This window comes from Lissotriton vulgaris, chromosome 1_1, assembly GCF_964263255.1.
Source record: "Lissotriton vulgaris chromosome 1_1, aLisVul1.2, whole genome shotgun sequence".
In the NCBI taxonomy this organism is placed as follows: Eukaryota; Metazoa; Chordata; class Amphibia; order Caudata; family Salamandridae; genus Lissotriton; species Lissotriton vulgaris.
Window position 1 is genome coordinate 2,104,104,933 of NC_141685.1, and position 14,210 is coordinate 2,104,119,142.

Genomic DNA, 14,210 nt, shown 5'->3' on the forward strand with positions numbered 1-14,210 from the left:
TCCAGGTACATCAGAATTCCCCAAGGCTCTGTCCCTATCCTTAATACAAAAGGCAAATATCACACCCACATATTCATCACATGACTATTACGTCTAGTTAAACACCGCCTTATGGGTAACTTTCCATGAAGCAATAGTATGTCCAGATTCTCGCTTGAGGACCTTGGTTCCCAGGCCTTTCCAGACAGGGAAGACATTCTCCCTTGCTATCTGCTCCGTTTGTTCAAAGACATCCTTTCCTCCCTATAGTTGCTTAGCTCCTGAAAGAAAGATGTTATTCTAACTAATGAGGACAAATTCTTGAACCTGCAACAGAAACGTTAAGACATGACTCTAATTAATAGTTTTATTTAGAGCAAACAGGGAGAAACAAAAGTCAGGCCTCCCCATTCAGCTAACATAAGAGCAAAATCTGCGTATAATATTGATAAATATATTAATTGTTAATACCCACATTATGTGAGTCTTTATATGAAATTGCATTAGTCATAAATGCACTTCACACGTATAGAATTCACCAAAACACGTACATATACTACTTAAATTCTTTGTTTACATCTAGAAAATATCTAGCATTTCACTTATATGTTATTACAATTACCATTCGAATACCTTAATGTTAATACAATGGTAGATTATATGTGACTGCGTACTAACCATGATTATAATTCACCCCTACAAAATAAACAGCAACGTTGCGCTCTATCGGCCCCCCCTCTGATGGCTAGTGTTGTCATGATCAATATCCTTTCCCCCTAGGAATGTTTCCCTGCAGAAAAGATCGATCTAAACAGAAGCCGCAGCCAGTATTCCGTCCAAACTTTTCCAAATTCTTGAGATTCTCATACTGACTGTCCTGCAGTCTTTGCATTCTCCTTACCCTATAAGATAACACTCAACCTGCCTTGCTCGGGGCACTTACAGGCTCTAATGCCACCCAGTAATAGGATGACACAAATCACAACTATGGTGATGGACTTCAAAATATTACCAAGAAATACTTTCCCCATATTCGCAAACCAACTCCCAACCTTTCAAAGTCCTTGGCCAATTTTATCCCACATTCCTTCCGTGGGCAGATCATGATGTATCTCATTGATGTTGCTTATATATTACCTCAGATCCTCACTCTGATCTGGGATATAAGTACAGCACTGTTGATCCTTCAATATATTACAGACTCAGCCTTCCTTTGGCAACAATACATCTAAAGCATGACAATTGTGCATCACCATAGCCCTTATCGAGACCATCTCTCCATCTACAAGTAATGAGGACTGAACTGTATTCACTGCATACTTTCCCACTGTAGTTGACAACCTTTTAATCTTCTCATCATTCATGACCACTTCCAGACTCGGTATCATCTCTCTAAAGACATCTCCCAGAATCTCTCTTGCACTTGTAACACATTTCTCTCGATGAGACGGTTTCCCTTCTAGTGACCACGAATCCTCCAAGTGATAAATCTTGGGAAACACGATAGCCACATAACATATACCATACCAATTCTGTGGCAATCGAACATATGCATTTTTCCCACATACAAAATATACATTGGGCACCACCTGTATAGTATCCTCCAATGCCTTCTTTACAAACTTTTCAATCAAAAAGATCTGATCACATCCACTCTATCTCACAAATATCTTATCATTGTATGTTTGTGTCTGTCTGATGCAAAGTTTTCCTCATTGTAAATCTAAAGTTCTTGGTCCAAAACTTCACTTTGCTCTATGAGCTAACTCCTCCTTAGTCCATCCAATCTTTACATCTCTACTGTTAGGCCAAAATAATGATAGCCTCTGTCAATCTTCTATCTGATCTACACATTTATTTTCTCCATCAGTTAGCATACATGTGAGGTGTGTCTATGTGCATAAGCTGTATCTAACGTAACAGTAGCTACAAAATATTTTGCCATCCTTTCTTCCTGTTTGGAATAATCATACTTATTGAGATGGTGTGAGCTGGCACTTCTGAAAGTACTGCGTCAATAAGTAATACTCATAATGTCCCTTACCATAAAACATACTATGCAAGTTATACCATACTTCAGAGGTAGGTGATGATACCTAATCCCCTACTCTACTGATGCTGGTAACTGCATACACACATAACAATCTCTCAAATCCATTGTATCCTCATATTCATACAGCAGCGTTGCATATGCATTTAACATATAATCGCCTTTAGACAAATCTAGATGCAGTAAGCGACTAGTTTTCTCTATCATAACTCTATCAGATCCTAATGTACCGTCCCTTGAGCTTGAAGTAGATGGTGTGGACGTCCCTCGTACTGCCACTCCCTCAACTTCTGGTTCATGAGAGCCAACAATGGATATAATGATGACTACAGCTATAGCTACTATTATTCCTACTATGAGTGTGCCTATTGCACACTTCCTTCTACGGTTCTAATTTCCAGACTCCATCTTGGATCAAGTTCAGGCAACGATTTGCAAGAAGAACAACCAAAGTCTCCTTCTTGTTTCTCACTTGTTGAACATAAGTTCATACGCAATGACTTGGAGTTCTGGAATTCAATAGTGTTCAGTTCCTCACACAATTATTTACACATTCCAAAGACTTCCCTAGCCCTCTTTCTTCTTCTACTGAATGTTCCCTAAGTTTTTTCTTCTTTCCCTTGGGCCTAGTTTATCTTCTTTGAGAAACAACTTTTTCTTACAGTCAATTTTAATCATGTATGAGTCAGAACCAAGTTCTTCAACAACACACTGCAAAATTTCCAATTGAAATGCTGTCATCTCCTGAGCTGAAGGTTGGTGCCCAAAAGTTGGAAATTAAAGTTCGCTTAAGACATATTCAGCAACCCACTCAGTCTTGGAGGGTCTGGTACACTCAGTGTCAAATCTCTGTTTGCTTCTACTCCAGGAACCAACAACTCAATTTCAATTGTCAGCTCTGAGGTTCCCTGTCTCACTCGTCCGGATATCTGTCTCCTGGACCTCGCTGTTCCCTGCATCTGTGATCAGACATGTCCACTCCGGAGCAGCGTACCTCTGACACGGTACTCTGCTTCTCCTCGATCTTCTCAAGCTCCCTTGATTTTGCTCTGTATCACTTTGTTCTGATTCTCTCAGTTCAGATATGGGAGCAAGATCTCTCTCAGGTGCCGATCTCAAGTTCAGTCTTCCTTGTCTCACTGGCCACGATTCTTTTCCAGCTTCAGTTCTTCCCCACAGCACTCGACTATGTCTCACACTAGTCTCTTCAGCTGAGTTTGACTGTATATCACCCGCAACATTACCGTCTCCCTCAGAGAGTCATGTCAGAGTCTGTTGCCTAAAATTCACAAAAACCTTAGTGAACCCCCGGGACGCCCAATAGTCTCGGGGTGCGATTCTTGCCTCAAGCCTATTTCGAAATATGTTGACTTTTTTTCTCAAGCCTTTTTTAAACAATGTCAAATCGTACCTGAGAGATACCACTGACTTCTTGAAAAAAGTCGAGGGGACTCCCTTTGATCAGTCAACCCAAATAATGGTCACAATGGATGTTACATCCCTCTATATGCAGATTCCCCAGGATGAAGCGCTCGAGGTGATGGAAATTTATTTGGAAAGCAGGCATAGACCACATAGAGTGCTAACAGCATTTCTTTTGAAATTGGCAGAAATTGCTCTAAAAAAAACTATTTTTCTTACAATGGAGAATTTTTTATGCAAATTAAGTGAACGGCCATGGGCTGTCCTTTTGCACCAGAAATGGCGGTTCTCTACATGGCCGAATATGAGAAAAGATTTGTGGAAACCAATAACCCAATTAAAGATCGAATTAGCCAATGGTTCCGCTATATTGACGACGTCTGGCTCCTGTGCCAGGGGAGCCAGGCGGAGTTACTAGTATTCCATAAATGGCTTAATGCTAAAAATCAGGACATAAAATTCTCTATCGAATATAGCCAAACAAGGATGGCATTTTTGGACTTAGAATTGACATGCGCTGAGGGAGAACTCAAAGCATCCCTGTATAAGAAAAGCACAGATAAAAATACTATTCTACACCCTAAAAGTGCACATCCAAGAAATTTAAAAACTAATTTGCCTTATGCACAATTGTTACGCATAAGGAGGAATTGCACAGAAGTATCTGACTATGAACAGCATGCCCAAACGTTTTGTGGGGAAATGGTACAAAGGGTGTACCCCAAAAAACTGCTTAAACATTCATTTAAGAAGGCTAGATTTACTCCCCGGGAAGGCCTGATCCAGGTTAAAGAAAAGCGTGAGCTGGATAGACTGGTTTGTTTCACCACATTTGGGCCAGATACCCATCAAACGAGACAGATGGTACTTAAAAACTGGCATTTACTTGAGGGACTTGAATGTCTATTTCCACGCCACATATTTGCATACAAGAAGAATCAGAGTATAGGGCAACAACTTGTGCGAGCAGGTCTCTCGCTACCAAAAACTAAAGACACTCTATTATCCCAATGGAATATGAAACCAGTGGAGGGACATCACAAATGTGGTAACTGTGTGGCTTGTCCTAATACCATCGAAGGAAGCGAATTTGAGCATGTGGGTGTGAAATGGAAACATTCTGCCTTCTCTAATTGCAAAACCAGAAATGTTGTCTATGTCGTAACTTGTCCATGTAATAAGATCTACATTGGTAAAACAAATCAGCCTGTGAATATGAGAATTACCGAACATAGATCGAGGCTAAAAAAGAAAGTAGTGACGGCTCCAATGGTGGAACATTTTGAGGAAAAGGGGCATGGAGAGAATGACTTCAAATGGTCAGTCTTATTCAGCACGAATAATACAAAACACCCTGCTGATGTGGAGAGAGTGCTGCTACAGAAGGAGGCATATTTAATCCTAAAATTCAATACTACACAAACTGGCCTCAATAGTCTTTCTGAAATATCTAGGTTATGAAAGTGTAGGCATAATGACGGTGCCTGTCATGTAATTTGCTTAGAGTAGTTACACTGGGATACTACAAATCCCACAATTCCGTTCTGCTATAAGTGTTCAAACAGAAAATTGTTAACACAGACTTGATGGACCTTTTTTTAATGTAACGTTCGGTTCGAAAAACATACAATGATGATTCACAGGAGCAGGTATGAGTCCTGAGAGACCTCATGAATTGCTAACTGAAAAACCTTTTTGGCAGAAACTACAAGTACCATGATCCTTGTGGTTGAGGCTAAAACTTATATTGAAAGATTCCAAGATGGCCACTGCTGCGGTGGAATCTGAGACGGGATTGTGTTAGGAGAGAGAGGTAACGTGTTCTTCCGGCCCCAGAAAATAGCTTCATGTACACGAGCGCGTAGTTCATAATTGACTAATGCGCGTTTGTTTATGCATTTGGATGGAGTGATACACACGCGGCTTGTGCCGGTAGCGGATGTGCGTTTGAAAACGGGACCACAGCTAGGATCAGGTAGGCAGACTGTAACTAACATACGTTTGCCACGTGGGTGGGGCTCCATCAATGTCGGGCACATACTGAATTATTCATCACATTTTGCCCTCCAGCCCGATAATAAATACGCGATAAAAGAAGTGATACATGAAAAAGAAGGTCCTCATCTAAGTTAGGAAGGTACGTGTTATATCAAAAACTATAGAAATGTAATATGCCATTAATGGGACATTATAAGTGATCCTATGGCATTGGTTCCTATAGATCACGAGCAGAAAGGGATCACTGTTCGTGGGCCATAAACATCTGAGCCATTCTCCAGCTATATAAAGGAATGACTACCTCTGCCATTACAGGTGCCATTTTAAACAGAATACATAGCTTAATTAGAATCCCCCTTTTTTTAAAAAAAAATGTCTCCTCTTTAACAGGAATCATTGACACAACCAAATAGCCAAAAAAGATAAATCTGAGTCTCAAGAAGGGACAGTTGGCCCAATTCCTGCAGGTAGATATATAGTACTACCCGGGGCGGAAGGGTGTGGGGTTGAAGAGAGGCATCTTGCAATCAACAAATACAAATTCTATTGTTGTCTACACCTATTGCAGATAAGAGACAAAGCCCTCATGAGAATCCAGGAAGTATTTTACTTGGATTCGAAAAGCGTCGGCAAAAACTTAAGGAGCTAATAATATCATTGTTTGGATGAACTAGCGGCTGCTAGCTCTAAAAATTGGTCACCGCGTGGTGAAATTGTCTCCTGTTTGAATTTGTCTAAAATTAATTTTTGAATATTGATTGTTTGAATATAAATGCATTAAGATATATTGTTTGTATTGCATGTAGGATGTTTGTGTTGCATTCATCTTTGTATTATGTAATGTTATCTAGTATGTATAAGTGTTGTACATTAGTGAAAATAGCTTTGAATGTTCAAGTTCAAAAATTCTTTATTTCGACCATTTCAGGCCATAAAAGAGTGCAAAGTGATACACAGTAAAAGGAGATAAATTGTACAAAACTACATGGACACCAATAATTCATTATACAAATATTAGGCGTATTCTGCGATTAAAAAGGATCCAAATGTTTTAAAACTTAACATTCTATATCAATTAATTGGCGCCACTTGGACCACATAGCTAATAAAAACTTAGAAAGTACAAATACGATAGGGCTTGATGTATTAGTGTTTAAAATTCTAAAAGCATACAAGCAATTTTTAAAACCTAAGTTTCTGCAAAGTGGAACCAGACAATATTTCCTGGATTTAGTGTAAGCTGGACAGAAGAAGAGCACATAGAGCTCGTCCTCTGAATCACTGCTACATCCTGGGCAAGATTTGTTATTAGAGGCTGCCCATTTGCTACTATAGGCTTTAAGTGGTAAGGTGCCATATCTCCATTGGATAAAAAGCTTCCTCGCTAGAATCGGGAAGACAACATCCATAAAATCCTCAAACAAGTAAGAATTTTTGAAAGCTAAAAAAGAATTAATCAAAGTACCAGAATTGGAGGCACAGACAATAGAGATCAGTTTTTTCTCCTAGAAAATCCTGTTGAGGGACTTGCGTGATATCTCAAGGCAGCCCCTTTCCGGGTTGTCCCACATGTCCGGCAAGCCCAGACTTGAGAATTCACGTTTTATGAACGTCAGCCATGGAATTTTTTCCTGCGCTGTTGAAGCTTAATATTTGCTCTAGCTCTTCCCTGTAATTTAGCAGGTCTGTGGTTGCCCAAATCCTATGCTAAAACCTAAGCGGTTTTAAAGCTAGCTCATCTTCTATAGGTGTCAATCCCAGGTCTAGCCTTAGGGGGAGAAGCGGGGTACTTTGTGGGAGTGTCAGCAGGCATCTTATAAATTTAGTTTCTATCTTTGCGATGTCTACCCCCCCAGAGTGCCCCCACAACTCACCACCATAAAGAGCTGCAGCCCTGGCTTGGGTCTTATAAATCTCCAGCGCTGGGCTCACTGGCTTAAATGTCGAAGTGTTTGAGACTTTAGAAATATCACCTGACAGCTCTGACAATTTCAGTTGAGAATTGACTCGTTGGGGTCACCAGGAAAGATTTTCCTGAAGTGTTACCCCCAGATATTGGAATGTTTTCACCCTTTCCAACCTCACACTGCCCAGGATAGGATTTGGTTGTGTGGATGTCGGGGGATTAAATATCATGATTTTGTTTTTTCAGCATTTATCTCAAGGCCACGGAGTCAACAAAAGTCCCCAAAACTATCTAGAATCTGTTGGATCCCCATTGGGGATTTGGAAAGCAGGAGGGTATCATCGGCAAACATAATCGCCGGAACCCTCCTGCCTGCCAACCTTGGTGCATCGTTGTGGGGGACGTTGTCCAGATGTGAAATTATACCATTAATGTAGAGGCAAAACAGGGTCGGTGCCAGGACACAGCACTGCCTCACCCCTCTTGCAACTGAAAACCTAGAAGACAATGCCCCATTCCTCCTGCATCTGACCTGGGCAAAATTCCCCTGATGTAACCTCACCAGCACATTCAATATCTGTGATGGAAGTCCTTACGGACACCCCACAGTTTTCCCCGTGGCACTAAGTCAAATGCGGACCGGAGGACCACAAACACCATGTAGAGGCTGCCACCCTCAATCTTTGTCGTTTTCCAATACAGGAGAATCAAGCGAAAGATCTGGTCCATGGTGGGTGTGTTCCTCCTGAACCCCGCCTGAAAAGGGCTTAAAACTTTATGTTCCTCTATCCATACCAGCAAGTGGTCCAGGACAAGCCGCGCAAAGATTTTTTGCGGGACATCAATGAGACTAATGGGCCTGTAGTTGCCTGGGAGCAGAGGAGAACCCTTCTTGTAGATTGGGACTATCTCCGCTCCCAGCCAAGTACAGGGGACCTCCATGCCTCCTAAAATTGCGTTAAAAAGAATAAGCAGGTAGGGGCCCCAGATCCCTGGTTGATGCCTAAATAGGTCCTCTGGGAGTTTGTCAAGTCCCGGGGCCTTGCCCACTCCAAGTTTTCCTAATGCGTTGGACACCTCTGCCCGGGTAAACTCTAAGGCCTTGTGCTGCCTATTTAAAAATAAAGGTGCCACCTTGTTATCTTCAACATGTTCATCTGTATATATTAGGCTTTAAAGTGAGATTCTCACACTGATGCATCGATATTGGGTTCTATTGCAGAATTTGGTTCTCCCGAACATGTATTGGCCAGTGACCAGAATCTACGAGCGTCCCTTGATTCCAAGGCAGTGGTTAGATTATACCACCTGTCAAGGTCCCACTCATTAGTCTTTTATAGTGCAATCTTAATTCCCGAATTTTGGGTTTATTAGTCCCAGTCTTAACGGCCGCAATCAACTCAGACTTGGCCCTCCTACAGCCTGAGTTATACCACGATGAGACTGGTGTTCTCCTCTTCCTGATGGGAGCCTGGGGATTAAAAACCTCGGCTAAACCAGAAACCAGATCCGAGTGGATGTGCACTAATTTCCCATTAAAATCTATAGGTATGAGATGAGTGATTAGAGTATCGACCTCCAATAGTTGAGGTAGAACCAGACTATATAATTTGGCCAGTTCTTCTTAGGAATCTGCTATTTTGCCCTACTTTACCCTACCTCTGTTGTTGGAGAGTGTCAACCCTTCACCCTGGTCATGTATTTCGGAGGAATGAATATCCTTCGTTCCTGGGAAAGCCATCACTAGGCATAGGGCATTGCAGTCACTATCGGCCCTCAAGATTACTCTAAAATCAATAACCTTTGGAATGCTTTTGACCTGTTTTCTTGTGGCCAGGCTTGTGTTAAGCTCCTTTGAATTTCCCGCTGTTGTTTCTGCGGCCGGGCTTGGCTCCGCCCCTTCACCCTCACCTCACATCCCAGCTCCAGCTTGTTGTCCGGCCGGGCTTGGCTCCGCCAGCCCCGCTGAAGACAACTACCAGGATCCTTTGGGGCAGGACGATTGCTCATCGCGCGTCAGGAGGCGCATAAAACCACGCCTGGTGCTGAACCCAAGGTGGAACGCTTTTGACCTGTTTTCTTGTGGCCGGGCTTGTGTTAAGCTCCTTTGAATCTCCCGCTGTTGTTTCCACTGCCGGGCTTGGCTCCGCCCCTTCACCCTCACCTCACATCCCAGCTCCAGCTTGTTTTCCGGCCGGGCTTGGCTCCGCCGGCCCCGCTGAGGAAAACAACTACCAGGATCCTTTGGGGCAGGACAATCGCTCATCGCGCGCCAGGAGACGCATAAAACCACGTCTGGTCCCTCGCCCCGCAAGGTCGCGCGCGTGCCGAGCCGGGCTAAGCCCGGTCAAAGGGCGGCCCGTCTGTGGCCGTCTGTGGCTGACTGAGGCTGGCCTGGGCCCAGTCTCTTTATAGAGCTGTTCCGGATTAATACAGTAAGGCGATACTCCCTAATATTGACTCTGGACTTCCCTTTCATAATCCATTCCACCTATTTTAAGGATATCGCTGCATGTTTTTCCCGTATTGTGGTTTATGGTGTGTTTATCTGTGCTTTTGAATATATCATATCATGGCGTCCCGCCCTCCCAAAGGCAGACCCTCTCTAGTGGGAGGGTCAATTAGATGGACTCTGGATAATTTTATCACTAGGGCTACTTCAGTATTAGAAAGGGAAATAGTCTTAGCAGAGCGACGCCTGTCTGCAGAACATCTTAACAACAAGCGTTCGTCTCTGGGCTCAATTCAGCTAGTGACCTCACCACACACCACTAAACAAACAGATTTCTTAGTTAACAATTCAACATGTGACAATAGTACTCTACTTCTATTACAAGATAGAACACCATCAATTAAAACACATAGTGATCAAAGTATGGATGCCTCTAGCTCCCCTTCTAATTCTCCATCAGCAGTGATAGTCTTATCAGGAAATTCCACATCAATGGCAAAACCCTCACAAATGGAGGCCCATAAGTCCAAAAATAAAAGATCAGCCCAAGGTCCCCCGCCGAAAAAAAGAAAGAGGGGGGGCAGTCACTTTAGCAAATGTGCTAAAACACCAAACTCTACGGCACCTCAAAAGAACCACCTGTAACTTCTAGATTAGCCCAATCCAAACAGGATTCTTTAACAAACACACCAACTAAGGATTTTTTGGGAAGCATAGAGCAATTACTTAGATCACTTCTATTGCCACTCATTGAGAGAATGAAGAGAGTAGCCCAACAACTGGGGTCACTGGAAAAGGCGACTGCAAACAACACCTATGCCCAGTATACCACACTCAACTAGTGTCATCCCAACAAAATCAAATACACACATAGAAGCATTTCCTACTAAATCAGTGATTAACAACGATCCACCTTTGGTCAATATTATGGCACAGAGGTGGGAGGAAATAATTGAGACAAAGAATAAGGAGGCAGAGATAGGAGTGCAGCTTTATCCTTTTGAGACCCCTAGACCAAACCATTTAGAACCCCTGTTCCTGGAAAGATGGATGAGGCAAAAAAGCTACAACTTGATCTGCCACTGGAGGCGGTGCCGCTTGTTGTGGTACTCGCAGGGGTCCCAGTCCTAGAGAATGGGAAAAGAGAAGGCTATTATCGATTAAAGAACAAAGTCCTATATTGGTTACGACAAAATAGACCACTTCCCCCAAATATCAACGGGGAAATCCTTCACGTACGGCGAGTAGACTGGGTGGGATACAGACCAAAAGAAATCCTGGGAGACATAATTATCATCAACTTTAGAGACCGTAGGGCAGTCTCATACATTACTGATTGGTTTAGAGAGAAAGGAAGTAGTGGTATTACACCATACGATCTAACCTACTTTTACCCTCGGGCTCTGCTAACTAATCCCCTGATTTCCCGGGCTTCATCTTTACCCTACACGCAAGGCCCCAGCTTTAACATCCCTACCCATAACCGTTTTGTTCCCCTTTCGGGCCTGGATGGAGTAGATTGACTCCCTTGCCTGAGGGTCTTGAGGGGGACTAGAGATAGCAAGGGTAGGGAAACACATACTACCAATGATCCTATTCTACACTTCAGGCACACGACTTTAGGTAGCTGTTGAAATGAAATTATGTTTGATCTGGACCTGGCAGTGGCGAATAAACTGACCAACTCAGATACAGTAATGGCTACCACCTACCATGGGAGAGGTTTTCAAAGCACTATAGACCACATCCTTGTTTCGAACGGAGTGAAGAATATAGATACATTACTCACCATACATGCAAAAGCTACGAGTGATCACTACCCCCTCAGTATCATTGTGCCCCTGACACAAAATTTCAAATGTAACCTTGTTAGTACCCTGGCACAAAATAATGTGTTGTTGGGCAGGCTTAATGGCTACTCGTTAAAGTGGGGAAAGGTTAACCCCACAGCAGTAGCTAAAACAGTGATATCAAACCCCCTCCTTCCAATTCAAAAATGCTTAGATATGAATACACTAGACGTAGAAGTTATCGCCAACTTTGGTGTGGTAATAAAAGCTATAAATGAAGCACTGTGAGTAAAAGTAAATCAATCAACAAAGAAGATGAAGGGTTCGTTTAACCACAGTTGCATGGTAGCCTATTCAAACTGAAAACAGGCTTTACGGAAGACAGTTAGGGTCCCTCATGAGATCATCACTTTAACCCCTTCCATGCTCATGACGAGCTCAGCTCGTCATGAGGCACACTGGAGCTGTGCTCATGACAAGGTGAGCTCGTCATGAATAATGGGATCCTGCATTTCTCAGCACACAGCGGGAATTGCCTTAGCATTCAAGGTGTTAAGAAAACTATATAACTCTGCAATAAAGGTTAGGAAAACTGAGCTAAAGCAACAACTCTGGGATCAACTTCATGAGAGCTGCACTCACAAAAACTTCTGGTTAGTGGTTAAGACCCCCTTTTTGAATGATAATGCTAACTACCCAAGAATGGAGGTGGCAATTGATGAAAAGGATTGGGCCGAGCACTTTTCCAAGATCTTTTCTAATATCACTGGGGTCGTAAATATTTATGAAACAAATTCTTGTGATCGAATACATACCCCTTATCCCATTGACTTGGAATTCTCAGTTGATCAGGTCGCTCGAGCGTTAAGAGCAAGTAAAAGTGGGAAGGCCCCGGGCCCAGACGGGGTGCCTATAGACTTTTTTAAAGACCAGATGGATCTTTGGGCCCCTCATCTGACTAGGGTTTTGAACGCATCCTGTGCGACAGGCCTTATGGAGTCATGGACCAAATCAATACTGGTCCCTATTTTTAAAAAAGGGGACGGGGGGTCTGTAACTTGCTATCATCCAATCTCCCTGTTAGACTCCCTTGGTAAAGTGGCGGGCCGCGTAATCTTTGAGCGTCTACAGAATTGGGGGGACAATGGTAGGATTATATCAGACCTTCAATATTGGTTCCGTGAGGGACTGGGGACCATCAATCAAGCCCTAAACCTGTCACTGCTGATAGACAAGTACGTAAACATTAAAGGAGGAGCCCTCTACATGGTCTACGTGGACTTATCAGCCGCGTTTGACTGTGTGTCCCACGCCAAATTATGGTTGGTCCTTTCAGAGATGGGGGTACAATTGAACCTCGTAACTTTCCTGAAACTATTGGGTAAGCATGAAGTTATGGTGCTTACGACTTAGATCTTACACTGCATTTTCCAAAATATAACATTAGGTGTTGTGGTTTTTATTTCAGCTGATCGATTACGCAAATTACATAAAAAGGTATGAAATGGAATTATTTCATAAATAATTACTCCCATTGTGCACGTTAAACATAACACATTTACACATTATGTTGTTTATTTTTTTTTTTCAGATCAGCCCCTGATGAAGGCACTATTCAGTGCTGAAATGCATTGGGCAGGAATTGATAAAATGTGAAATGTTAAAAGTCATGATTGGTTATAAAGTGTTATCACATTGAATATTGTATAATGCATTGAAAAATATTGTGGAAGTTTATTGATTATAATTGTACAGAGATTAAGGAATGTAACACAAGTTGATTGATTGAAGATAATCAGATTATGATAATAAATAACTGATTAACAATTGCATACAAAGTTGAAAGAGCATAATTCATTAAGGTGTAGGACAACACTATGTGCACAGTGCGCAACTAGATGAGATTTTATCCCATCATAACCTGCGAATTTACTATAGGCGTGACAAACCTAAATAGTTGCTGCACCATTAGATTAGAGTGAAAATAAAAGTTTAAATTGGAGTGCTCCTCACACACCCCCTTAACTGTTTGCTATACCTAGTCACAAGGAGGGGAAGCACCCAACTTCACAATGCAGTTTGACAACATCACAGCTATGACAGACAACAGGGCCAGTACAATGGCTTACACAGCGGAACAGGCTGATAAAATGTATTCAATGATAAAAGAGGTACGGACAATGGATGCCCATGGGGGTTCAATCAGTCAGCAATTAAAACAACTTGAATATTTGACCAGACGCCAGTTAAACCAGAAAATGCATGCATCTACATTGGTGCAATATCATAAGGCTAAGCGGATCCCGAGAGGTTTGAGACTGTCGATAAAGCCAATGTTGTTTCGGTTCAACTTGAACGCCAAATTCATGGAGAAGTGGTATAATATACTCAATAAATGTTCACTTGATTTGATCCTTCTGATTTTCGAAGAACTTTCTAAAACAATTCGTGAACTAGAAGAGGAAATCTCCATATTAAAATCAGAACTGGATACTAGAATGGAAGTTGACACATGGCAAATGAGTATAGATGGATTAACCCAGAAACTTGAAAAGTACAGCAAAGAACTCCAGGAGGGTTAATTACGAAAATACAAACGTGACACCATCTACT